The 26,623-nt window shown below is 49.0% G+C and overlaps 1 protein-coding gene across 5 annotated transcripts in view; it reads right to left on the bottom strand.

Annotated features, from left to right (window-relative positions):
• Positions 1 to 25,907, bottom strand: part of SIPA1L3 (signal induced proliferation associated 1 like 3) — a 291,228-nt gene extending 265,321 nt beyond the window's left edge. For 2 of the 5 annotated variants that reach the window (XM_064293576.1, XM_064293574.1), the window contains exon 1: positions 25,287 to 25,903. The gene's annotated coding sequence lies outside the window, so the exon portion shown is untranslated. Of the gene's footprint in view, positions 1 to 25,286 lie in introns of all 5 variants that reach the window. The other 3 variants (XM_064293579.1, XM_064293577.1, XM_064293578.1) reach the window with 3 other exon arrangements.
• Between the last annotated feature and the right edge of the window lie 716 nt (positions 25,908 to 26,623).

The raw sequence follows: 26,623 nt of genomic DNA, 5'->3' as shown, positions 1-26,623 counted from the left end.
ACAGTGGCTGCCACAATGGACTCAAGCATAACAATGATTGTGAGGATGGCACTGGACGGGGCACCGTTTCATTCTGTTGTACACAGGGCTGCTATGAGTTAAGAACTGACTCAACGGCACCTAAATAACAATGACAACACTATTAACTATGCCCGTTCTCCAGATAAGAGAACTGCAGCCCCGAGAAGATAAGTAACTTATGCAGAGGCCAGAGGTTGGGCAGTGCCGGGGCTCGATCATTTTGTGAACTGGCCTCCCGGGAGGGCCCCCAACACAACTGCAAAATCATTTCACTTGAAGCCTGAGGGGCACAGCTCCCGTTAAATGCTGCAGGAGCAGCCCCCTCACACTTCACACATCCTGAGACAGCAGTAGGCCCCGATGTGTGGTCATGTGTGATGATTTGCAACCTGGCAGCACGAAGTCCACCAGTACCTTAGTCCCCTGCGCGCTAGGAGAAATCCAAGAGGGCCACTGACCTCGTTCCACAGAGCTGGGGGAAGCCCTGCCCAGGATATTTTCACAGAATCAATTGCTGACGCTGAGAGCCACAAAACAGACACTTGGAGCTCACCATTTAATTAAAACCTGTTCCGCCCCAGAACAAGAATTACTGCCTATTAAAGCAGGGGAGGCTGATACATTGTGCCTGGCGTGTTAATTCTTCATTCCCAGGCTTTCCTGGCCGCCCTCCTGCAGGAACAGCAAGCAGGGCCTGGCGATAAAGCCAGCTCTCCACATACACGGGACGTGTGTATGGGTGGTGTCCTTGGCAAAGCCTTCCCCGCCGCCATTAACCCAGCATTCTCCACACTCACCAGGGCTGAGGCCATCTGTTCCATGCTACATGCACCCAGGCTGCCCGAGGGGGCTACTGCTCGGGCCCGGGCTACACAGGCCAAAGGGGCTGAGGGACGGGGAGCTGGAGGGCTGGATGCTGCTGGCAGGCTCAAGAGAACCACTGGGTGACCAAGGGGGGTGTGTGCATGCCACCTCAGCCCCTGCCACAGGTCCCCAGGTGTGTCAGCATCCTATGCAAACCCCAACAGGGGCAGCCGCCCAGCCTCGGACCAGTGTCTCAATGCTATAAATTCACTCAAAATAGCTCAGCCCATATCCACCGCGTGCAGGCTCTATTCTACAGGGAGAGAGAAAAACGCCACCCCTCCCGTGGAGGCTACAGCCAGGAAGCAGGTAATGAAGAAATGCATGATGTATCAAGGGGTAATAAATGCTACGAAGAAAACAGAGTAAAGGGCTGGAGAGTCATGGAGGAGGGGCTATTTATAAGGAGAGGCCTCACTGAGAAGATGACGTTTGAGCGGAGACCTGAGAGAGGGAGCCGGGGAGCTTCTGGGGGAAGCGCTCCAGGGAACAGCCTGAGAGAGGAAGAGCAGGAGGTCATCCTGGCTGGAGTCCATCAAGCAAGCAGTTGGGAAGTCAGAGATGAGGTCAGGGAGGGAACACAGGAGTGTGAGAAGGCGACACAGGGGTAGCTGACATCTAACCACCACTCCTTGCCCAGCCAGTGAGCACTTTACATATACGACTCATTGGAAAGGCGGGTACTGCTGGTATTTTCCGTTTCATCAGATGAGGAAACTGAGGCCCAGAGAGGGAAACGAGATCACACCACTTGCTTGGACCAGGCTAGAATGCCCCACAGCCCCTGGCACAGAAGTGTGCATCCAGCAGGAGCTCAACTGAAGATTCCCCGATTCAGTCTCCTGGGAGAAACGTCCTCCATTTTCTTCTTACTCCCTCAACACTCCGCCCACCCTTTCTTCACAGTTGGGAGCAGCCAGGTAAACATTTCATGGACGAAGGAGGGGGGGAAGAAATCCAATAGTCTAGTTCCTTTCCAAAGAGAAGAAACACAGCTTTCTCTAACAAGTCACTACGAAACTTAACAAACATAGCTCACCTGCAAGCCGTTCCCGGAGCACAGCCCTGATCACACGGTGGGCAGGTGACTGTGTGAGGTTAGCCCCAGGTGTGGCTCCCGTCCCATCTTCCCAAGGCGAAGGCCACCTGCCTGAGCTCTCCTGGCCTCCTCAGGGTGGTGCCTCCCCCCAGCCCTCTGTGGGTGTCTGGAATGCGGAAACGGGAGCCTGCAGTGCCAGCTTCTAACAGCGACTTATTCAACAGCCACAAGAACACGCCAGTCCCTGGAGTTCCCCAGGAGACAGATGGCATGGTCTTCATGAACAGGCGTGTTCCCAAAGAGGGCTTTGGGAGGGCCGTTTCGCCAAAAGTCCCTTTGGGAAGGGAAATAAAAGGACTCCTTACTCCTCAGACACGTGGTCTCAGGAGCCTGAATGGGCTTAAGAGAAAGCACAGGGGTAACAAAGACGGCTCTGCTATTACCTGGGATTCTGGAACAAGCCATCTACCTGTTTACTGACAGAGCCAGGGCTGGACCTGCGCCCAGGTATCCCCTGCCTTGGGCTTGTGCCTGCCCACTTCATTCACAACCTCAGAGTCCAAAGGTGGGCTTCTCTCCCCATGTACACGCGGGAGCTAGCTCACAAACAGCTAATAATTAACCCTTTCGTGACCCATGTGACATATAGCGTCCGTCCGCATTTTCTGCCTCTGAGGTTTCTTGGGAAGCAGTTTTCCCACCTAGACTGCGTGCTGCTGCGAGGCGAGGGCCTGTATAACGGTTTGAAACGGAAGCAACATGTGTGCCACAAACTACTGTTTTTACAGGCTATTACATGAGGTGGTGCTGAATTCCGATAAAAATTATTTGGGACTTACATGTCCCTCTGGACCCTGAGGGCAGGACTGGTGGGATGAGGCAACAAAAAAATCCCTACTACCTACTGAAAATTCAGACACAATGATTCAGCATGTTTCATTAATGAAAACACATGGTATCAACAAAAAATTCAAAGGGGAAAATAATTGGGTCTTGATTAAGCACCACCTGTGGACTCCTTCAGCCAGCTTTGGAAGCACCGTGTTGTCAGGTGCCATCGAGTCAGTTCCGACTCACAGTGACCCTACGTACAACAGAGCGAAACACCACCCGGTCCTGGGCCATCCTCAGTCCTCTCAAGCACAGCTAATAACGATAAACCACGCCCTGAGTGCTCGATGCACAAGATGCCATTCTAAGTACTTGGCATGAACTCTCTCTCCTAGGACTCAGAGCTACCCTCTAGGAGGCGTTATCAGCATTCCTATTTTACAGGGAAACCCTGGTGGCGCAGTGGTTCAGCGCTACAGCTGCTAACCAAAGGGTGGGCAGTTCGAATCTGCCAGGTGCTCCTCGGAAACTCTATGGGGCAGTTCTTCTCTGTCTATAGGGTCGCTATGAGTTGGAATCGACTCGACGGCACTGGGTTTGGTTTGGTTTATTTTACAGAGGGAAAGTTGAGGAGCAGAGAAGTCAAGTCACAGGCCAGAGGTCACACAGCAGGAAAGTGGTGGGACTGGATTCAATCCAAGCACAGCAACTTTGGAGTTCCGGCTCTTAAAAACTGTGATATTACCTCCTCTCAAGAGGAGAGACAGGCCTCAGTTTCCTCATCTGTAAAACAGGTGTTGATAAGGAGCCAGTGAGATCTTTCTGGCAAGCATTTAGCACTGGCCCACAAGAAATGCTCATTATCAGCTGTACTAATCATGAGGCCACCCTCAGATTCCATCAGGTCTATGTGTGAACCTTCAAACTAGGGGGCCATCAGCTCGTGGTCACGGAGTTTAAATTCTGGGCAACTGAAAGAAAAAAAGAAAGGTTCTTATTGCCCTTCTTTTCATCCACAAAAAAAAATACAGAACGTCTACTCAGAGTCAGACACTGGGGACACAGTAGTAAACAAAAAACCACACAGGCCCTGCCCTCCGGGAGCTTTCAGTCTCCTGTGAAGTCGGTCACGAGAAATACTGAAAGAAAAACGGGGACTTTTTTATGTACTGAGTGCTCACTATGCTAAGCGCTTTCCTGCTTTAAAGCAATGAGTCCTCCCGACACCCTAGGAAGGCAGAGGCACTACCAAGAAACAGAGCAGCCAAACCCGCTGCTCCTGAGTCAATTCCGACTCATGGTGGCCCCACGTGTAACAGGGTGGAATGCCTCTGTAGGGCTTTCTTAGCTGTAATCTTTACAGAAGGAGATCATCAGGCCTGTCTTCTGTGGAACTGCTAGGTGGGTTTGAACCACCAACATTTGGGTTGGTTAAAAAAAAAAAAAAACCAAACCCATTGCTATTGAGTCGAATCCAACTCATAGCGACCCTATAGGACAGAGTAGAACTGCCTCATAGGGTTTCCAAGGAGCAGCTTGATGGATTTGAACTGCTGACCTTTTGGTTAGCAGCTGAGCTCTTAACCACTGCACCACCAGGGCTCCTTTAGGTTAGTAGGTGAGCATAAACTGTTCACGCCACTTAGAGACCCCGCCTTATCGATGTAGAAATCGAAACACTGTGGGGCTAACTCCCTCGCCCAAGGTCACCCGGGGAGCTGGACAAGGATCCAGACCCAGTCCTGCAGGGCCCAGGCTTCACTACTCGGGCTCTCTGAGCCTCGCAGGGTAATCACTCTACACTGTGGCCACGGGCCATAGCAAGAGGCACGGACAGGAAATGTCACTCTGCAGAAGATGGTCACTTTCCTAGGCTGCTGGGGGCAGGAAGGGCAAGATTATTAAATGATATTTACTTATTCAATCACATTTAATGTATTACTAGCAACAGCCACATGCCTGAGCACTTGCCACACGGCAGGTACTGGGAGCACTTAACCTGCACCATCTCTTTTGATCCACAAAACCACCTCACAGGGTGGTCCTCAGCGGGGGCAGCGGGGGAGCCTCTGAGAGGAGCAACCTGAGCAGGGGTGGGTCAGGAGCAGAGGTGCGATCCAGGTGCTTCTGAGCAGAGCGCCTGCACCCCAGAGCCCTTGTCACCACATTGGGGTTCCCTGAATTTTCACAGATGAAATATTTGGTTTCCCCACAAGATTGAGAGCTCTCACAGTGCGGAGACTTTGTATACACATTCTCAAGGATGGTTTGTTTTCACAGTTAAAAAACAAAACCAAACCTGTGCCCAGGCTCAGGTAATTAGAAAGCACGAGTAGGTACGTACGATGACACAAAACACACGGGCATTATGCTTCCACTTTGTTTCACGATTTCTGCAGCAGCTCTAGCTGTCTTCCTACCCAGTCCCCACTCCCCTCTCCCGGTCCTCGCTTATTTAGCACTCCGATTTTATTCCTGTAGCTACTCTCCCCAGCCACAAGGGAGTAAATCCTGACTGGTTTAAGCCTCTCACAGGATGCCTCTTCCCCTCGTTCTGGCCAATAAGATATGCAGGGAAGCCGGGAGGTGAGACTTCTATGAAAGGTTTCCTCACTCTTAAAATTGAGACATATAGTGAGTGAGAGATGCCCATTTCTGCTTCTGGATACCACCCTGTCAGGGTGTGTGAGCTGGAGCTGTGGCAGTCATCCTGTAACCACGAGGGGAGCCCGAGGACACAGAAGACACACCATGGGTGGCCGAGTGGAGTGACGGCCAGCTTCTGGGTTCCGGCAGCCAATGCGGAACTGCTGAAGTAATCACCTCTGGTTCTGCCTTCCTGTGGGCTTCTTTGTGACATGAATCATACAGCTCCTAATTTCAGGCCAATTTCAGTCAGGTGCCTTATCGTGGAGTCCCTGGGTGGTGCAAATGGCTAACACCCTAGGCCGCCAACAGAAAGGTTGGAGGTTTGAGTCTACCCACAGGCATCTGGGAAGAAAGGCCTGGAGATTTACTTCTGAAAAGTAAGTTCTGGAAAACCCCATGGAGCATAATTCTACCCTGATACACATGGGCTCCCCGTGAGGTGGGCCTGACTGGAAGACAACTGCTCTTCTTATTATCATAGATCCAAAGCCAAACCAAACTCACTGCCATCAAGTTGATTCCAATTCATAGTGACCCTATAGGACAGGGCAGAACTGCCCCATAAGGTTTCCAAGGCACGGCTGGTGGATTCGAACTGCCGACCTCTTGGTTAGCAGCCGCGGCACTGTGTGACCAGGGCTCCTACGGTGGATCAGTGGTCCTCCAAATGCAGTTCCCGCACCAAGGGCATCAGTATCACCTGGGGACTTGTTAGAAAGGCAGTCTCCAGGCCAGTCTACTGAACCAGCAGCTCTGGGCGGGCCCAGCTATCTGTGTTCTAACAAGTCCTCTGGGGATTCTGGTGCGTGCCCAAATTTGAGAACCACTGCAGGTGAGTCAGGATGGACTCAAGGGCACTGGTCAGGGGTTTGGCAGAAGGGTTCTGAGTACAGGCACTGGAGCAGACTCCCTATTTTCCAGATATGTAACCTTGGGCAACTTATTTACATTTACTTGCCTCATCTGCAAAAGAGAAGTACTAAGAGCACTTATGTAAAAAAAAAAAATTATTATTATTATTTTTTTTTTTATGTCACAGGACTGTTGTGAGGTGCACAAGTCACTTCACATGAAGTGCCCAACACGGTGCCTGGCACACAGTGCACACCGTAAATTACCAATCTGCTCTCGGTGTTGCTGCTTTTATTGTTATTAGCAGCTGGTGGCACACTGACTTCCCAGCTGAGCTCCCACAAATCTGGGTCCACATCTCCTTTGTGTCTGTTTTACCCTTGGGACCAGACATGGCCCAGTGCCCTGTACACAGCAGGGGTTCCACGCAGACTTGCACAGGGGTACGAGGCAGGGGAAAGGCCTTTCTCCCACAGCTAGACCACAGCTCCTGGGATGGGTCAGCTTGTATGTCAACTTGGCTGGGCCGTGATTCTCAGTGTCCCGGCAGTTGTATGATGTTGTGATCGCTTCTCTGCTGAGATCCGATATGTGGTCACCCCCATGATGGGATCTGCTGCGAGAAGCCAATCAACTGAAGGGGAGCTTCCTTGGGCGTATTGCCTGCATTGAATATAAGCAGACATTCTGGCAAGGCTTAGGGGTGTTTTGCTTGTCTAGATCCTGCAGCTGGCTCCTGTTCATCTGACCTATAGTTCTCAGGACTTGAGCTAGCCTGCAGTCTTGCCTGCCAATCTTAGGATTCGTCAATCTTCGCAGCCTAGGAGCAAGAGCTCTGCTCTCTGACCTGTCAATGCTGGGTTCACCAGGCCCTGCGCCTACGTTAATCAGGAGAAGCCTCAATTCTGACCCACAGACTTGGGACGTTCCAGCCTCTACAACTGTGTGAGCCATTTCCGTGCTATAAATCTCTCTTTATCTATATTTATATGCTTTACAGGTTTTGCTTCTCTAAAGAGCCCAGCCTAAGACAGCTCCTCAGGCCTCTGCCCACAGCCTGAGCCTTCACGGTCCCAGCAGATACTCCACTCCAGGCTTACTCTGCCAGCTGCTGCGCTCAGCTACCAATCCAGAACACCCACAAGTTCTGCCTGCCCCCAGAGGGCACCCACGATGTGAGTCTTGCCAAACATCTGGTGAGAGTCCAGGGTGCCCTTCCCTCTATGAGCTATCTGTGATTTCAAAAGTGGTGGCACTAGGATGCAGAAAGCCAAGAATGGCTGATGCCACCCCCCAGGTAAGGTCCCAATAAGAAAAGGCAGCCTCTTGTCAGCTAACAGCAAGACTAGGTATCGGATGTCAGGTGGGACAGGGGTTTTGCACTCATTGGTGTCACCAACACTGCTGAGCCTGTCGCCGAAAAACATGCAGCAAGGGGTGCCAGATACCAACCCCTGACCATCAACCCCTGGCACAGGAAAAGACTGGTCAACTTCCTCATGCTCCTAAAAGGGAGACACTAGGCTGGATCGTACGAAATCACCAATAGTCAACCATTCTTAATATACAAAAAGGCAATTTCATATGGTTCAACCTAAAATACACCAGGAAACACATTTGTCGTGGATTGAATTATGTCCCCCCAAAAATGTGTGTATCAGTTTGGTTAGGCCATGATTCCCAGTATTCTGTGGTTGTCCTCCATTTTGTCACTGTAATTTTATGTTAAAGAGGTTTAAGGTGGGATTGTAACACATCCCTGATCCAACGTAAAGGGAGTTTCTCTCAAGAGATAAAAGCAAAGAGAAGCTAATAGAGAGGGGGACCTCATACCACCAAGAAAGCAGCACTGGGAGCAGAGCGCATCCTTTGGACCTGTCCTGCGCTGAGATGCTCCCAGACCAAGGGAAGATTGACGACAAGGACCTTCCTCCAGAGCGGACAGACAGAGAAAGCCTTCCCCTGATGCTGACAACCTGAATTTGGACTTCCAGCCTACTAAATGATGAAAGAATAAATTTCTCTCTGATAAAGCCATCCACTTGTGGTATTTCTGTTACAGCAGCACTAGATGACCAAGAGAGTACTCAAACAATGCAATGTCAAAGAAACAGTCATCAGCAAGAAACTGGAATAGTAGTAGCCTCTGGAGAAGAGGCCTACGTAGTTGTTTTTTCTTCCTTTGGTTCCATGTACATGTGGTAATGATTTACAATTCAGTAAACCACTCCCTCCTGCAATGTCTTCCAATCTCAATCAGAGAAAAAAGATGAACCTGTCCTGGATCCTATATAATCTGCAAACTCATCACCTCTCTGCCCTCATTCCCTCCCCAACTCTGCACCAGCCACCTGGGCCTCCTTGTGAGCTCCTCAATCTTACCAGATGCAACTCCCTCTGCCCAGACGCCCTAGTGCTCAGACTCCTCACCTCCTTCACGCCTTTACTCAAGGCACCTTCCCTGGGAGGCCCTCCCTGGAGACTTGTCTCAAATTTCAACATCCTAATACTTCATATAGAGCCATGGGAGCGCGGTGGTTGAGCACTCAGCTGCTAACTGAAAGGTCGGTGCTTTGAACCCACCAGCCACTGGGTGGGAAAAAGATGTGGCACTTGGTTTCTGTAAAGATTACAGCCTTAGAAATCCTATGGAGCAGTTCTACTCTGTGCTGCAGGGTCACTATGTATCGGATTCTACTTGACAGGAATGGGTAATGGCATACTTCATATTTCCTTTCCCCACTTAGCACGTATTACCATCTAACACAGTATCCAAAAACAAAAACCAAACTTGTTGTCGTCAAGTTGATTCTGACTCGCAGCGACCCTACAGGACAGAGTAGAACTGCCCTGTAGGGTTTCCAAGGAGCGGCAGGTGGATTTGAACTGCCAACCTTTTAGTTAGCAGCCAAGCTCTTAACCACTGCGTCCCCAGGGCTCCAACACAGGATATACTTCACTTAATCTTGCTTATTGTCTGAATCCTCAACTTGAATCTGAGCCCCCAGGAGTGCGGGAAGCACTGTGTCTTGTTCACTGCAGTGCCCTTAATACCTACAACAGTGCTCAGCTCAGTGAATACTTGTGGGATGGGTAAGTTTAAAATCAAATGCACAAAAATTATCTCTATTCACAGATGACATGATCCTGTACAGAAAATCCGAGAGAGTCCACAAGGAAGGTTCTATAGCTAATAGAGGAATTTAGCAAAGCTGCAGGGTACAAGGCCAACACACAAAAATCAGGTGGGTTTCTATACACCAAACCTGTTGCCGCTGAGTTGATTCCCACTCATACCGACCCTACAGGACAGTGTAGAACTGCCCCACAGGGTTTCCAAGGCTGAAATCTTTACAGAGGAGCCTTGGTGGCACAGTGGTTTAAGACTCTAACTGCTAACCAAAAGGTCGACAGTTCGAATCCACCAGGTGGCTCCTTGGAAACCCTGCGGGGCAGTTCTACTCTGTCCTATTTGGTTGCCATTGAGCCAGAATTGACTCGATGGCAACGGATTCATCATTACATAAGCAAAATGTCACATCTTTCTCCTGCGGAGCTGCTGATGGATACGAACCACTAACCCTTCAGTTAGCAGCTGAGTGCTTTAACCATTGCGCCACGAGGACGCCCTTCTACATACCAGCAATGAGAAATCTGAAAGGGGAATTAGGAAAACAACTCATTTTGCAATAGCATCTAAGATAATAAAAGACCTAGGAATAAATTTAACCAGGTATGTGAAAAGCTCATACGATGAAAATTATAAAAAGACTAAAGAAGACTTAAATGCAAAGATGTTCCCTGTGCGCAGACAGGAAGACTTAATACTGTTAAGACGTCAAAACTACCCCAAATCATTTCAGTCTGGGTTCTCTAAAGGAGAAAAACCACTGAAGCATATATGAAAACATACAAAGATTTATTTCAAGGGAACAGCTCACACAATTGTGGGGGCTGGCAATCCCAAATCCGCGGGTCAGACGGCAGGCTGCAGGTCAGCAGGCGTACACCCCGAGAACAACCAGAGGTCAGGCGGCAAGAGGAACGCAGGGCTGGTAGAGAAAGCCTGCCTCGCCCAGAGCACTCACTTCTATACTGCAGGCAGGCCACGCCCCCCCAGGAAACTTCCCTTTCAACCGATTGGCCGATCACATCAGATCACAACATGGAGGTGACTGCAGCCTGTATCATTCAGTCCAATGTCTGCCTAGCCACTGAGAATCACAGCCTAGCCAAGATGACAGACACGTAACATTAACCACCACACGACCTATAGATTCAATGCAGTCCCCATCAAATTCCAACAGCCGTCTTTACAGAAATGGAAAAACCAATCCTCAACTTTACATAAATGGCTAAAGCAATGCTGAAGGAGAAGAGCAAAGGAGGAGTCACACTTCCAGATTTTAAAGCATACTATACGGCTACAGTAATCAAAACAGTCTGGTACTGGTATAACAACACACACACTGACCAGTGGAATAGAACTGAGGGTCCAGAAATAAACCCACACATCTATGGTCAACTGGGTGCTAAGTTCATTCAATGGGAAAGAAGAGCTTCTTCAATAAGTGATGTTGTACCCTGAGAGTACAAACCCCAGACATCCTTATAGCTCAGTAATGAAGTCACTCCTGAGGTCCACCCTTCAGCCAAAGGGCAGACAGGCCCATAAAACAAAACAAGACTAAATGGGCACACCAGCTCAGGGGCAAGGACAAGGCAGGAGGGACAGGAAAGCTGGTAACAGGGAACCCAAGGTCAAGAAAGGAGAGTGTTGACATGTAATGGGGTTGGCAACCAATGTCACAAAACAATATGTGTATTAACTGTTTAATGAGAAACTCATCTGTTCTGTAAACCTGCATCTAAAGTGCAAAAATAATAAAAAAATAAATAGTGCTGGGAAAATTAATTTCTACATGCAGAAAAACAAAATAGGATCCATGCCTCACACCATACACAAAAACAAATTCAGCTGAGCTCTTACCAATGAGCCACCAGGGCTCCAAGAACTATCATATGACCCAGCAATTCCACCCCTGTTTATTCAAAAGGCTTGAAGGTAGACTTAAACACATACTTGTACACCAATGTTCACTGCAGTACTTATTCACAACAGCCAAACGGTAGAAACAACCTAAATGTCCATTGACAGATAAATGGATAAACACAATGTGGTGCATACGTAAAGCGACTACTACTCAACCAGTAAGATAAATGAAGGCTTGACACATGCTACAATATGGATGGAGCCTGAAAGACATTACACTGAGTAAAATAAGTCAATCACAAAAGGACAAATACCGTATGACCTCGTTTATATAAAAAGATAAGAGCAGGCAAATGTATAGAGACCAAAGTCCATTAGTAGTTATCAGTGGCAGGAGGGAGGGGGATAGGAGGAGGGTTATTGCTTACCGGAATTTTGAGTTTTGGTTTACAGTGATGGAAAACACACAATTGATTAAGGGTAGGGTAGTACAGCCGATTAACAAAATTGCTGTCAATAAGTTGGACACCTGTAAAAAGTTAAACTGGCAGAAGTTCTGTGACAGATATATTTACAACAAGGACAAAAAGAAAAAAAAGGAGTGGCTGTTGAGATGGCTTATGTACAACCAAACACCTTGTGGGATTTGGTTCCTTGGTTTGGAGGTTTAGGGTCATGGTTTCATGGGACATCCCAGTTAATTGGCTTAATAACATGTTTAGAGCTTCTGTTCTGCTTCCTAGTTTGTTGCACAGTGCCTGGGGTCTTAAAAGCTTGCCAGTGGCCATCCAAGGTACAACAATTGGTCTCTATTTACGTGGAGCAACAAAGAAGCAGAAGAGTCAGGAACAGGAGGAGGAAATGCAGTGTGTCGCTAATTGCCTCCATAAACAACTCCTTTCCCATGAGACCAGAACTGGGTGGTGCCCAGCTACTACTACTGAACATTTTGGTCAAAGATTCTGTAGAAGAATCTTGATCAAAAGGGGGTGAAATGTGAAAGAGAATTCAAATTCTAATAGATTCTAGACTTTCTGGAGCCATGGAGGCTAGATGAACCCCTAGAACTACTGCCTTGAGATTATCTTCAAATCTTAAGCCAAAAATAGCACATGAAGTCTTCTTAAAACCATACAACATTTGAGCCTAACTAATGAAGAGCGTCTGTCGTGAGCATCGTGCTCTTTGAAGATCTGTCTATATAGGATCAAACCGACAAAAGCAACTCAAAAGGTTAGACGGGGAGATGAGCTTCTGTTCGTGGGGGAGAACTCAGAAACAGAGGCTGAGAATGGCTGCACCGCTGGAAGAATATAATCAATGTCACTGAATTGCACATGCAGGAGTTGTTGAATCGGCTTATGTTCTGCTGCGTGTATTCTCAACAACAACAAAAATAAATTATAAAAAAGAAATTGAAAATTGTAAAGAAATTCCTACTAAAGTGTAAACATGAAGTGGTGGGGGCGTCTGACCTCCTCTAACTTCACAAGGAGGAAGGAGACTCAAGATTAACAGCCCAAGGCTGATTCCTCTGAGGTGGAAGTCAGACACGTCCCCATCCTCCAACCTGTTTACCAGTTCTGACACCAGCTGTCCCTCCCGTGGTGCTCTCTACTTCTCTGCCGTGTTCGATGATTTGTTGCAACGCCACACAGAATTCAGACAATACTTTGGATTATGTGTTTTATTAGGGACGTAACAGGTTACAACCCAGGTTCAGGACCACTGAGAATACAGTTCTTGGATTAGGACAGCTTCTTCTTAGCCGCGCCACAAGCAGGCTTCTCTCTGACCTCTTGGGCCGGCCCAGCCTCTGCCCTGCTTGGGCAAGTGTTACAAAGCTCTTTCTGCTCTGCCAGTTAAGTGCCCAGAGGCACCCCACTCCGCCAGCAAGCCTCAATTACGCTATCGGCAAGCTATGCAGTCCCCTTGGTGGACCACAGGTACCTCACTTGCATAGGCCCACGAGTCATTTGGTGGGAGTTACAAAGACTATGGCTAGAAGGGCGATATTAAGTAACTCACTGTAGCACATAAAGAAATTCAAAACTATTATTAAAAAAAAAAAAATCGAATGGACACCATCGCCATTTGTGGTTTGCTGCCCTCATAGCCAACACATGCAGGTCCATACTGGGAAACGCAGGGCCAGAAGTGAACCAAGCCACCCAGGATGGCAAATGCACTCCTCACATTCTCTCCACACTGGCCTCACCTTTGGCCTTCTTTCCCGAAGAAAGTGCATTCAGTATGTTTGAAAGAAGAAAGGACAGAAGTGAGGAGGATGCTGGGGGCAGAAGCTCACGGGGGGCTCCAGGACCTCCCAGCAAACCAAGCGCACAGTGCAGAGAAACAGCCCCGGAGGAAAGTGCTACCCAACAGATGGAACAAACTGCACCGGCCCAGGACTTCCGTCCACATCAGCCAGCTATTCCCACCAGGCTCACCAATGGAAGCACACGTCACTTGGTCCCTCTTTCCCTGCCACTCCCACACATGGACTTCTGCCACATACCAATTTGCTGTTAAGTTACAGACCCCCGAAGGGACAAAAGAACAAACACAACAGAAGCCTCTACTTGACGTGAATGGAGAGTGTGCACTTGCTTTAAGGGGTTTTACCTTGTTGGCTTGATTAGCAGTGTCATCCGGTCTGAAGCACTGTCACAGGTACATCTTGCCTCTTCCCTTCTTTTGTCAAAAATCAGAACCGTGAGGGAGCACCTTCTCTGCTCCTCACGCCGGGGCCGTGGGCAAACCAAAGGCCGGGTTCTACGTGGGGCCTTAACGAGGGCCCGTAAGAGGAAGGCCCTGGTGCGGGATCTGAGCTGTCTATCCTGAGGAGAGGATGGGGAGGATCTGAGGTGGCTTGTTGAAACAGGTCTTTGGAAAAAATGTGGAAAGGCCCCACAACCAGGTGCTGGAGGGGGAGAGATTGCAGGGATGAGGGAACTCGGCAAACCGCCTCAGAGGGCCAGTGCTCTGTGGCCAGTACTTCCCTGGGGAGCCTGTGGCCACGGGAGCCTCGCTGGGTGTTCTCACTGCTGCCAGACGTCTGCTTTACCAAAGGGGTTTCCAAAGCCTTGGGCTAAGTACTGACTCATATAACAAGGGGAAAAAGCCCGTTTTCACTGTACAAGTGGGCTGAGCAGAGTACGGGGAACTCAAACATACACACACTTGAGTTTCGAACACACAAATCCTAATAAAATATGTTGTACTTGTTAACTTTTTAATGACGACACATTTCAATACACAAAGGTAAAAAGAAGAGTATACTAAACGCCCACCACCGTTTTTAGCAGTTACCAACTCAGGGACAATTTTATTTCATCTCTTATTTACCTACCCTGCGTCTGCATTATTTTGAAGAGAATCCGAGACGTCTTAACAATTCATTCATAGGTGTCGCAGAATATATGTCTTAAATATAAGAACTTTTTTTCCATAACCATAACCACAGTATCATCATCATATCTGTTATGGTCTGAATCGTGTTCCCTCCGCCCCACAAAATATGTGCTGGAATCCTAACCCCTATCCTACACCTGTGGATGCAATCCCATCTGGGGATAGGCTTTTCTTTGTTACGTTCAGGAGGCCATATCTGTGTACAGTGGGCCTTGAACCTACTCATTTCGGAGATCTAAGAAGAGCAGGTCAGGCAGGGAACAGAGCACAAACGGCGGAAAGGTGGATGCCACATGGAGATCTCCAAGGAACAACGCCAAGAACTGTCCCCCAGAGCAGACATGTAGCGCCTTCCCCTAGAGCAGGCACCTCGGATTCAGACTTCTGGCCTCCTAAGATGTGAGAAAATACATTTCTGTTCTTTAAGACCACCCACTTGTGGTATTTCTGTTACATCAGCACTAGATAACAAAGATAACACCAGAAAATTAACAGTAACTCCCTAATACTATCAAGTATGCAGTTTGTCTTTGTGATTTTAAAGAAAGGGAAAGTACCAGGTTCCAGAATCACCGAGAAAGCCCTGCCCAGAGCAGTGCTCAAGCCCCCAGGTCCCAACGGGCCTGAGATGTGTCGCAGGTCTACCCCAGAACAGGAGACCGGAGCCCCGCGTGGAGCGGTGAGGCTGGTGCTGCGTTCCCTGACTACTGCGGGGAGTCCAGCAGTCCTGCTAGCCCACCCCGTCCTTCTGTCTGTCTGCCTATGCACAGAGAGTGAGGGTGAAGTGACTGGACTCTGGAGCCAGTGGCTTGCGTTTGAACCCCGGCTTTGAGACTCACCGGCTACGTGACTTGCACTTCTCTGGGCCTCGGTTTCCTCGTAGGAGAAGTGGGAGGAACAGCATATCTACCTCATGAAGTCACTGTGAGGATTCAGTAAGATATTATGCGAAAAGCACTCAGAACAGTGTCTTGCACATAGTGAGACCTCCATAAATGCAGGCTGGCATCATTAATTCAGCTGGGAGATACTTACTGAGCATCTTCTGTGAGCAGGCAGTGCCCAGGTGTTGGTGATAGCCTGATGAAGAGGCTGAAACCCTCGTGAATAACCACCTGGACGAGGACTGGCAGCAGGCCACCACCTGGAGCCATGAACAGACCCAGCATCTCTAGCACCAGCCTTGCCTGGGTGTGAGGCCTAGGTTCATGCCATGCTCTAGATGGGGAGCCCTAAGCCAAGAGGGTGACTAAAAAAGTCCAGAACAATGACCCCCGTAGGGCTGACACAGGAAACCACTGTCTCCACCCTCCTCCCCATAGCAGTGCCTCTATGGATCGCAGCAAGGGCCAGATTCCCACTAGCGGTGAGTCCCGATGCTGCTGGACTCAGGGAGAATTGACACAGCTCCCACCGAGCCCAGGGCCCTGAGAGACAGTCAGGAGACAGGGAAAAGAGGCTCCATGCCCAAAGTTGTTCAGAAAGGCATTTTCAAGGAGGTTCAACCCTTTGCCTGCCTTCCTTGTTCTCCCTGCCCACCATCCTCCCAAGTCCCCAAAGACAGCTCTTGTTCCTGGAAGTAAGGTCCCATTTCTGCCAAATCTAGAGCTCAATTTAAGGAATGGAACTACCAGTCGCTCAGATCTCAAGTCAGCACCCCACGCCCACATATACTCAGGGACCAATGCTGACAAACTCTGCTGTTGTTGGTAGATGCCATCGAGTCGATTCCAACTCATAGCCACCCTATGTACCACAGAATAAAACACTGCCCAGTCCTTCTCCATGTTCACACGGTTTTTATGCCTGAGCCCACTGTTGCAGCCACTGTGTCAATCCATCTTGTTGAGGGTCTTTGTCTTTTCTGCTGACCCTGTACCTTACCAAGCATGATGTCCTTCTCCAGGGACTGATCCTTATTCAATCTGTATGCTGGACTATATGAAGAAAACAAACTCTAGGAGTCAGCTTTGTGGGACTGCTCCTACTTATGGCATTCACTGCTCAAAACTCAGGCCCCCTTTCTCTCAACACTACCTAACACAGCACACACGACAGCAATTTAAGAGCACGGACTCTAGATTCTTAACAGATCAATGGACAAACAAAATGTAGCATGTACATACATAAATGGGATACTACTCAGCCATGAAGGGAAATGAAGACCCGCTGCATGCCCCAACATACGTGAATCCTGAAAACGTTATGCTGAGCAAAGTAAGTCAGCTGCAGAAGAACAAATACTACATGATCTCACTTACGTGAAATAAGCAAATAGGCAGAAACCAAAGATTATTAGTGGTTACCATCAGTGGAAGGGAGGGGGACAGGAAGAATTTTTGCTTAGAGAGCACTGCGTTTCTGTTAATGGTGGTAGAAGACTTTGGAAAAGGATAGCAAGAACAGTTGCACAACTTGAAGATATAATCAATGTCACTGAATTACACACGTAAGAATTGTTGAAAAAATTTATTAAAATTAACTTCATCTGTTTCTTTTCATTTTTCAATGTGGCCACTAGAAAATTTTAAATTGTATATGTGGTCTGCATTTGTGGTTTGCATTCTATTTCAATTTGGCAACACTGCTGTAAACCCTTAAGAACCAGTGTCTCACTCAACTTTAGATTGTCAGTGTCCAGCATGGAGCCCTGGAGGCACAGTGGTTAAGAGCTACGGCTAACCAAAAGGTCAGCAGTTCAAATCCACCAGCCACTCCTTGGAAACCCTATGGAGCAGTTCTACTCTGTCCTATAGGGTCACTATGAGTCAGAATCAGCTCAAGGGCAATGCATTAGCGTAGTGCCTGGCACGAAGTCTAGGTAGAAAAAAATGTTTCATGGGGATAGATGGGTGCTCTCCATTCATCTTCTAGTTTTAAAAGCACCCACTAGTACAGACTGTCTTCACATCTACCTACCCAGGGCTGACATTCATTCAAAATATTTAACATCTAAGACCCAGGCCTCACCCGGACAAATGGACATAGGCCATGGCACTGGGTTAGGTCCTGGTGTCCCTGCAGGCCCAGACATCACCACTCAGCTACTGGACTGACTGTATTTTGATACTGTAACAGCCCACAAGGCTTTCCTATGCTTAGAAACACCCTCTCCCCTGCCAGCCCAAGTCCCCTTGCAAAGCTTACCCTAAAGGGCACTCACCTTGTACATTTCTCCTTAGACATTACGCCTGTTTCTTGTTAACCTATGTCTGTTGTGGGAGCCAAGAAGCCAACCTTGTTTTCTTATTTTGAGAACAGGGGCTGATGAAGGCCTTTGGTTTTTAAACAACCAGCCAACCAACCATCCCAAGAGAAATTAAACCGATCACATCTCATTGTCAATGGAAACGATGCCACAACATCCCCAGACAGCTCCAGCTGCCACACGAACTAGGTGGTTAATTGTAAAGTGATGGCATCAGGCCCTGTCTAACTTCAGGAGGGGGAATGAAAATCAAGATCAGGATCGGCCCATAGCTGGCTCCGATGAGGTGGAGGTCAGACATACCTCCGCTCTCCTGCCTTTTTACCAATTCTGACACCAACCATCCTTCCCACAGCACTCTCTACTTCTCTGCTGGGTTCAGTAATTCATTGCAATGGCCACAGAGAACTCACATACCACACGCACGATTCTGTGGTTTATTAGAGAGGTGACAGGCTACAACTCAGGATCAGGATCAACTTGGAAGTAACAAGATACAACTCAGGAGACAGGATACAGTTCATCAACCAGGACAGCTTCCAACCAAGATAGCCCTCAGCTTATTCCTGGCTGTGCCTGAGGCAGGCCTCACTCTCAGCCCCTACTGCCAGCCCCACTCGGACCTGGCCTCTGCCCTGTTTGGGCAAGTGTTACAGCTCTCTAGCTCCACTGGTAACTGCCTGGAGGCACCCCATTCTGCCAGAGAGTCTCCTGCCCAGAGGCACTCAGCTCTCTCGCTCTGTGGGTCAGCAAGCCCACTGCAGCTGCCTTACTCTGTGGGCTGGGAAGCCCACCATGGCCATCTCGCACCAGTGTCCTGGCTCTCCTTGCTCCTACCATCTCACATTGTCTCACGCCATCTTGCATCATCTGCCACCAGTGTTACAGCTCTTTCTGCCTCCTGGGTCTAGAATGTTCTCAGCATAGGGACTCTGGGCCCAGAGGACACGCTCCGCTCCTAGCTCTTCTTCTTGATAGTAGTGAGGTCTACCTCAACCTCTGTGGGACTGGCTCTTTTAAGTCTAGCAGAATGGCAAAACTAACCAATCCCCACAGTAGGCTGCAAGGGTTTTACACACTGGATTTGCATAGTACTGTCCAATCCCTTTGCAAGATGGTGGCCTAGAAAATCACGTTGGCAGAACTACAAACCCAGGGCCAGAAAGACAATATATAGAGAGAAAGCCGTTCCCCTGAAGTACTAAATACAGTCAGTGCTACTTTGCATGTCAAACAATACGGGAAGAAAATGCTGTGCCCATATCTCTTAATTTGCCTCTGCTTAGCAAACAGGGCCCAGGAAGAGAGAGTCTGACATGGAGGTAAAGAGCATGGAGTCGGGAGCAGACTCCTGGCTTTGCTACTTGACATGTAAGTGATGGAAACCCTGGTGGCGCAGTGGTTAAGTGCTATGGCTGCTAACCAAAGCGTCAGCAGTCTGAATCCACCAGGCACTCCTTGGAAACCATGGGGCAGTTCTACTCAGTCCTATAGGGTCGCTGTGAGTCGGAGTCAACTCAATGGCAACGGGTTTGATCTGGTTTTTATGTAGATGATCTTAAGCAACTTACTTAACTTCTCTAAGCTTCAATTTCCCTGTTTGTAAAACAACTTCGATAATGTTTATCTACTTCTTGTACTGTTGTGAGGATTAACTGAAGAAAAGTGTGAGCTGATTAGAACAGCACCCAGCACAGACAAAGCACTAGATAAACGTTTGCAGCTATTTTTTTTTTTTAACAAAAATTAAAGAAGTGTTAACTTTGAAAAATGGAAATTCACCCTTCTCCAGCCACAATGATACTATTTTTGTACCAAACTCACTCCCACCTCATGGCCTTTGCACTTGCTGTTCCCTCTGCCTGGAATGCCTTGGTCTAGCTCTTGGCACAGAGGGTGCCTCTTGCTCTTCTGGGTCCCCGCTCACATGATACTCCCTCCGAGAGGCCTTCCCTGACCACCCAAGCTAAAGCAGCCACCATCTCCCCACTGCCATCCTGCTCCATGAGCCACTCTCTACCCCCTTACCCTGTGATTCTCCCCATAATACTTAAAACCATATGGAATTATCTTATTTGTTTATTGTGTGTCTCCCCAGCTAGAATGTAAACCTTAGGAGAGCAAGGCCTTTGTCTCGTTCACTGCTGAATTCCCAGTCACTAGGACAGGACCTGGCACACGGTAGGTGCTCAATAAAATTTTCAACTCAGTAAAATAAGAACAGTAGCTGATTACACAGGGCTAACGCCAGCCTGATGTCCTGAGTGCCTTACAGGTATTTTCTTCAGTCATAAACAACCGGAGATGAAGAAAAAAGTTCCATGTTGTTTGCAAAGTACTACCACCTATATTTAGTACCTAGTTCATGAGGTAGCACCAGGATTTGAACCCAGGTCTGTCTGCTACCTGTGCTACCTTCCAAGAATTAGGCAACACTCGCTGCAAATACGAGCAGTAGTGTTCTTACTCATGCTCCCCATCCCCACCACTCACAGCGGTCTCCTGCCACCTCGGTGGCTGCCATCTTCCTTTTCTAGGCAAATCTCCTTTCAGTCCAGGGCACATCTCCCAATTGCATTCTTGCTTTATAGCTTTTTCTAATTTCTACTTGGAGTTTCCAAAGATTAAACTGGCTCTTCCTGTGAGCCCTACTCCACACGGCTCTGAGTTGCTTTGGGTTTGAAAGAGCACCTGTAACAGCTGTAGCAGGCCCTGCCCTAAAAGCTAGACAGGGAATAGCTCACTGAACCCTCCATCAACTGCCCAATGAGGAAGGTGATACTGGTGTCATTCCTGTTTTCAGATCAGGACACTGAGGCCCAGAAGGTCAAGTGATCTGCCCGAGGTAGCAAAGCTGTTGCTGCTGTGGTTACGTACCACTGTGTCGGTCCCGACTCACAGAGACCCTATATACAACAGAATGAAACACTGCCTGGTCCTTGCCATCCTCAAAATTGTTATGTTTAGGCCCGTCACTGCAGCCATTGTGTCTATCCACCTCGAGGGTCTTCCTCTCTTTCAGCGACCCTCTACCTCACCAAGTATGATGTCCTTCTCCAGGGACTGGTCCCTCCTGATAACATGTCCAAAGCATGTGAGATGGTATCTTGACGTCCTCGCTTCCAAGAAGCATTCTGGCTGTACTCATTCCAAGACAGATGTGCTCGTTCTTCTGGCAATCTGTGGTATATTCAACATTCTTTGCCAACACCGTAATTCAAAAGCATAAATTCTTCTTTGGGCTTCTTTACTCATTGTCCAGCTTTCACACGCGCAGGAGCGGATTGAAAACACCACGGCTTGGGTCAGGCGCACCTTAGTCTTCAAGGTGACATCTTTGCTTTTCAACACTTTAAAGAAGTCTTTTACAGCAGATTTGCCCAATGCAATGCGTCTTTTGATTTCCTGACTGCTGTTTCCATGGGTGTTGATCATGGATTCAAGTAAAATGAAATTCTTGACAACTTCTATCTTTCCTTCGTTTATCAGATATTGCTTATTGGTCCAGTTGTGAGAATTTTTGTTTTCTTTATGTTGAGGTGTAATCCATACTGAAGGCTTTAGTCTTTGATCTTCATTGGTAAGTGCTTTTCAAGTCCTCTTCACTTTCAGCAAGCAGGTTGAGTTATCTGCATATCGCAGGTTGTTAATGAGTCTTTTCAAGGGGTAAATGAGAATTTGAGCCCCAGTCATGGGCCCCAGAGTTTATGCTTTTAACCACTGTGCTATTCTGCCTATGTACAAGGATGCTTAACGTATGTGTGTCTGCAGAGTAAAAGGAATCCCTGAAACAACAGAGAAATGGTAGAATAAAGCATGGTCTCTCCAGACTAAAGAATGTGGGTACAGCTGCTAAAAAGAACAAGTCAGATCTCTCTGTAGTGACTTGGAGGGACATGCCCAATTATTAACTGAAAAAAAAATCAAGGTACAAGTATCTGAGGCTCGATCCCCCATCCCTCCTCTTAGAAGCAGTGGGGGAGAAGGAAGAGAGAAAATCAGGATCTGCACATGCATACGTCCACATACGCCCAGAGAAAGGAACTGAGGGCACCTACTAAAATCTCCAAAAACAGAGAACATATTTATTTTGCTCACTTCTATACAGGGTCACTATGAGTTGGAATCAACTCAACAGCAGTGGGTTTGGTTGGTTTTTTTCGTTTTAACTCCAAAAGCTGACAGCAACTACTAATAGATGGTGTCTAAATAATCGGTTATCTCCCGTGGGGTGGGATTCTGGCAGGGTGGGTGGCACGAGTGATTTTCCTTATACATCTCTGTATTATTTGTTATGGTAAAATGAGCATGTACGTCTTGCACGACTTTTGCTAATTTACATTCAATCCAAATAACACACACACACACACACACACACACACACAAAGGCCAAGTCCAGAGCAGTCCTAAAAGGAAGGAACAATATCAACCTTAAAGAAAACACAAACGCACGAACTGGTCCAACAGCCTCTCATTCTAACAGAAACACTTCACATTACGTAAAGTAACACTTTAAAGGAAATTGCTGCTCAATGCCTTTATTAAAACTGTAAAGGTATTAATTTCGATTTTTGTGAGTTAAACATTTAACAACCTTAAACTATAATCTACTTGTCCATGGTACGTCTTTTTTTTAAACCTAAATTTGAAACATATAAGCAATATAGGCTTTACAGAAAAAAAAAAAAAGGCACCAATCGCTGCACATTCTAAATTTCATTTTTGATTTACCGCCTAACAACTGCAATGTCTGAAAAACGGGCTGACATTGAAGTCTTAGACGATTTCACATGAACTGTTAAAAAACCATGTGCTGTTGCCACTAATAATTAAGACCAAATTAAAAAAAAAAAAAAATTACTGCTCCATTTCATCAGCTTAAAAAAAACACATAGGTAACTTTGGTGGCCACCACAAATTTGATTGAGACCACAGATTTCATGGTCATAAATAAAACTGGACAACAGGTTTCTGACAACAGGTTTGACCCAAAAGGAGATCTAACAAACTCTCTTCCCAGTCTCTTCTCGGATTTGTGTGCCGCTCCCTAAACGCCTGGGACTGCCACCTTCCCACACGGGTTACTCTAACCCGATGACACAGTAGAACCGTTCAGGAAGGAATTAACAACTCAGCCAATCTCTGCCAGGCTAAAAACTGTGGAAACTGGTCCCCTGAAAGCCAGGCCTTTGTGCCATGCCTGCAGCCACCGCAGTCTGGCCAAGTCTATCTTCTGTTCTCTGCCTCTTATTAATACAATGTTTTACATACATAAATGCTTGGTAACTTAAAAGAAACAACCCAACCTTGTTGGAAAACGCCACTGCCAGTTGCCAAGGCTGAGGCGGACTGTCAGTGCCCAAGAGCTGGGGTGCCAAGATGGGCCTATGAAATGGCAGCTCCTTCCTTCTTGCCAACCAAGTGGACATGAGAAAGCTGGGGGAGAAGAACTCCAAGGTTCTGTCTTCAGCAACGGGATCAATGGTGGCCCACCTGCCAAGATGGCGACTACTGGGTCTAGCGGAAGGATGAGCAGTTCAGGCTGGAGTTCACCTTGAGTTCGAGGTGCCCAAGGGACAGCCCCCAAGGGACAGCAAGGCAGCACAAGCTGCACATCAGAAGCAGGAGCTCAGGAGACTAGAAAGGCTTTGAGACATGAATTCAAGTGCTGACAGCTGACAGCACTGAGAAGGTAACTGATGCACTGGAATAAATGTGTCAGCATGGTGTGTGTGTGAGACAGACAGAGAGAAGTAGGCAAGTAGGCAGACACACAGACAGACAGGAGCAGGGGGCCATGATTAACAACAGCCTGATGGCACATCAACGCTATCTCTTCTCAGGCCCTTATGCTGCAGTGTGTTCCATGAGTTCACCTTTGGTAAATAAAATCTACGGGGGAAAAAAATCCGCTAACCTTGTCCCCCCCGCTCTGCCCTACAGGTACAAACAGAAGCAGCATGAGACTATCGAGAAAAGCAAGATATATTTATTAAGCACGTACTATTGTGCCCAGCCCTGTCCTAAACATCAAATCTGGATTATCTCCTGGAATCATCAGTGCCTGGCACGCAAGTCCTACGACTGCCATTTCACAGATGGGACAGTGAAGCTGGGAGCAAACATGTGGGGAAGCACAGGGCTGTCATGTCGCAGCCCACCATCAGGCAGTCTCTGGGCCAGATGGAGAACACTGAAGAAGGACAACGATAATACAGAAAAGCTGCTACTTAGTGAGTGATGACTCCGGACTAAGAAAACACTCTCAGCATATCCTTACAAGCCTCCCAGGCTGAAACTGTTATTATCCCATCTTACAAAGGAAGAACCTGAGGGTGCAGGAGAAGAAGCCAACAAGACCACTTCTGAGTCTGGAAAGATCAACACTACAGCCAGAGCCTCGCCCTCATAGGGTCTGTGGGCCACTGGGAAAACGCTGTACAACCAATGGTACCATTTATTGAGCATTGACTGTGTGCTGGTTTCTGCTCTAAGTATTTTACACATGATATCCTCATTGCAAGAACCCTGGTGGCGCTATGGTTAAGCGCTCAGCTGCTAACCCAAAGGCTGGTGGTCAGAACCCACTAGCCACTTCCCAAAAGATGTGGCAGTCTGCTTCCATAAAGATTACAGCCTTGGAAACCCTGTAGGGCAGTTCTACTGTGTCCTACAGGGTCGCTATGAGTCTAATCGACTAGACAGCGGGACGTATCCTAATTCCATACTTAAAACAATCCTACGAAGTGGCTACTATTAACCGCCCCGCCTCACCCTTTTACAGACAGGGAAACCGAGGCACAGAGAGGTGAAGTTGATTGCCCAAGGTCACAGGGCTGGGAAATGGCAGAGCCTAAATATAAACCTAGAACTCTCTGCCTCCTAAATCAAAGCTCTTAACAAAATAATCTCATTTAACAGCAGCTACCCTGCACGAAGTGATAACTATGGATCGACTCTTCACACACACTCGCTTAGCTGTGCGGTAGATAACATCTTCACTCCCATTTCTCCGGGAGCTAACAATAGCGCAAACAACGTTAATAAGTGCTTTCCGAGTGTCAAATCCTTTATTCGCCGGATCTCAACATCTCAACAGAATGCCCAGCAAGAGACAGGTTCTCCTGGAATTCCCTTTCTGCCGAAGGGAAACTGAGGTTCGGCGCGGTTTCCCCAGACCGCAGCTCCTGACTCCCCTTCCATGCTCTTCCCCACCGCAACGTATTGCACGTCTGCAAAGTTGAGCCACGGGGGCACGAGTCCGGCCGGGTCCGGAGGGCGCGGGTCCGGCGATGCCGCCGCCCACACCCGGCCGCCCGCCCGGCAGCCAACACGCGCTGACCCTCGGTGTCCGAGCGCCCCCCGACCCTCCGCCACCACTGCGGCCAGCCAATCTCGCGCCCGGAGCCACGTACCTGGACGTCCCGACTGCTCGCCCCGCGGGACCCACGACCGCTGCGTCCAGCCCCGCGCTGCTCGCTGGAGACGCCGCCAACCTCGGTGGCCCAAGTGACTTCCAGGCTGCCCACTTCCAAGCCGCTTCGCGCGCGGTCTCCTGGGAACTGTAGTTTCGCCCTAGGCGGCGGCGACCTGAAAAAAGCCTGGCGCGCAGGTGCTGCCGGGAGCCGTAGGCGCACCGCCGCGCCGCCTTCTGGGAGAAGTAGTCCACCCGTAGTCCCCGTGCACCTCTAGTCCCCCGAGCACTTCCGCAGCCCCGAGGGGCGTGAGGGCTGGAGGCGTGTCTTCTGCAGCCTCCAGCGAGGGCACCGCGCTTCTCACTCTTTTGGGCCGGCTTCTCTCTCTTTCTCTCAGCCCCGTCAGCCTCTTCCCTTCGTTTAGCACGTTTTCTCCCTCCCTCTCCACAAGGCACGATGGACTTACCCCGGGAGCGCGAGCCTCAGGAGAGGGGGTGACATCGGAGCAGTGCGCTAAACCCCCAACGGAAGGGGGCGGTGGAGGAGGGAGTTGGTGCGGCCTCGCGCACGCGCGTTCGCTTCCCAACGCCGGCCTTAATTGCCTCGGGTGCCAGCGGGGAGCACTTTTTTTCCCTTTTCGAACGCGCGCGCGCGCCTGCGCGGGGTCTCGCGCCCGGCTTTTTCCTGTCTCGCCCACCGTGCGCGCGCTAGTGCGCACGCGCGCTCGCCCCGCTGGCCTCTGTTCGCCTGCTGGGCGCGGGGCTGAGTTAACCGCTGTGTTGGCGGCGTCGGCTCAGAGCGTTCCCGCGTTCGCTCTTCAGGCGCTCTCTGTGGCTCCGAGTCTCCACACAGGGGGCCCCGAGTGCCGCCACACACGTCGTGCCCGCCCCCTGTCGGGAGTCCAGTCTGCGCAGGTAACCGGCGCGGCCCTTCTGAGAGAGGCGGGCACGCCCTGGGTCCAGTGTGTGCGGAGACGCGGGTTTGGTCGCCTCTCCACGGCCTAGGCGGCCCCGGAGCTCCACCCCGACGGGAGCCGCGGAGCCACGACCCGGGGGGTGCCCCGGAGTCCCTGTTACCTGCCGTGTATTCCTTTAGCACACATTCTGAAGTAACTAGTATCTGTTGAGTCCCTCACAAAGGAAAAAATAATAATAACCAACCCATTGCCGTCGAGTCCGTTCCGACTCATAGCGACCCTATAGGACAATAGAACTGCCCCATAGGGTTTCCAAGGAGCGGCTCGTGGGTTCGAACTGCTGACCTTTGGGTTAGTAGCCAAACGCTTAACCACTGCGCCACTACAGCCTGGGAAATTGTGTCTACCTGCTGATGGAATT

The sequence above is a fragment of the Loxodonta africana genome, chromosome 11, assembly GCF_030014295.1.
Source record: "Loxodonta africana isolate mLoxAfr1 chromosome 11, mLoxAfr1.hap2, whole genome shotgun sequence".
Lineage (NCBI taxonomy): Eukaryota > Metazoa > Chordata > Mammalia > Proboscidea > Elephantidae > Loxodonta > Loxodonta africana.
The sequence above is the reverse complement of the archived record's forward strand: the minus strand, read 5'-3'. Positions and strand labels throughout refer to the sequence as shown.